Source organism: Dinoponera quadriceps, unplaced genomic scaffold (assembly GCF_001313825.1).
Source record: "Dinoponera quadriceps isolate SergipeBrazil2010 unplaced genomic scaffold, ASM131382v1 scaffold1790, whole genome shotgun sequence".
In the NCBI taxonomy this organism is placed as follows: Eukaryota; Metazoa; Arthropoda; class Insecta; order Hymenoptera; family Formicidae; genus Dinoponera; species Dinoponera quadriceps.
In genome coordinates this window covers 5,767-7,365 of record NW_014555839.1, presented here as the reverse complement: position 1 = coordinate 7,365, position 1,599 = coordinate 5,767, and positions in this window count along the sequence as shown.

The window sequence follows — 1,599 nt, the reverse complement described above, 5'->3', positions numbered from 1 at the left end:
AAGTTCAACTGTCGTGTCAACAGTCGCTACATCTATATGTCATATTCCATATATACATATCATAAATTTGACTAAGACATAAGATAAATCATATTTATATTAAAGTTACAGGCAATTACGTTCTTCCAAAGCATGCCACTATAATAATACTGCCATTAACGATACATTGTTTGGAGAAATATTACCCAAATCCGCTAGTTTTCAATTCTTCCAAAATATGCCACTATAATAATACTGCCATTAGCGATACATCGTTTGAAGAAATATTACCCGAATCCGCTAGTTTTCAATTCAGATAATTTTCTACCGGAGAAAATGCAACAAAGACATTACTACACTTTTATATCTTTTAATGCCGGACCGAAATAACGAAGAATGTATTTCTTCACAAAAACATTCCTCGTGCTGTTTTAGGACAATACATAGGTATACACTGTCGAATCCATTCATAATCAGCCGCCTTTCTCCATAGATCGTGTGTAGGACGGAAATATGCTATGCTGAAATTGAAGGTCCTGTTATCGACAATATTGAAGAATTAACGCACATCAAAGCCATACTAAGACTTCGTCCTGCAAGGCGACATTATCCTGAAAAGAGGCGACGGATTTAACATCAAGATCGAGTCGTGTAAACCCGCATCTCAGATATGAGATATTATCTTCACATAGGAGTAAAAAAATACAAATATGTCAATGTGTATGTGTGTGTGTGTGTGTGTGAGAGCTTGGTAAAAAACCTATTTTTCATATTTAGAAATTTACTTCTCATTCATATGTATCGGACTATTAGTTTCTTCCGAGAATTTTTCTATTTGCCTTTCCAAATTGCGTATGATGCACTTGTGGAACAATGGTTGAAAATATTAAAGAAAACTGTAGATATAATTGTCTTCTCTAGATCAGTTACATATAACTGTTATCTTTTAGATTTTTGTGTCGATTACTAATATTCAATTGCTAATATTTATATCTACAGGGTGCGTCAGGTATTTGAGGACATATTGACTTAAAAACTATAAGGAGCGCAACTAAGTTCCCGCTGNCGTATGATGCACTTGTGGAACAATGGTTGAAAATATTAAAGAAAACTGTAGATATAATTGTCTTCTCTAGATCAGTTACATATAACTGTTATCTTTTAGATTTTTGTGTCGATTACTAATATTCAATTGCTAATATTTATATCTACAGGGTGCGTCAGGTATTTGAGGACATATTGACTTAAAAACTATAAGGAGCGCAACTAAGTTCCCGCTGTTTTTTATGAAAATATAACTTTATTGTGAAAAAATAGTTACAAATGAATCATTCAAAGTATTGCCCATAGCTACAACTTTTTCCCATCTTTCTACTAAATCTTGAATACCGTTACGGTAAAAGCGTTTGTCTTGTGAGGTTACGACGAATCAAGCCATTTTTTGATGTTTTCATATGAGCGGAACTGCTGATGAGCCAGACCAAGTGCCATCGAACGGAACAAGTAATAATCGGGCGGCGCAATATCTAGGGAATATGGCGGGTGGGGTAGGACTTTCTATTTGAGCGTTTCCAAGTAGGTTTTAACGGGTTTGGTAACATGAGGCCGAGCGTTGTCATA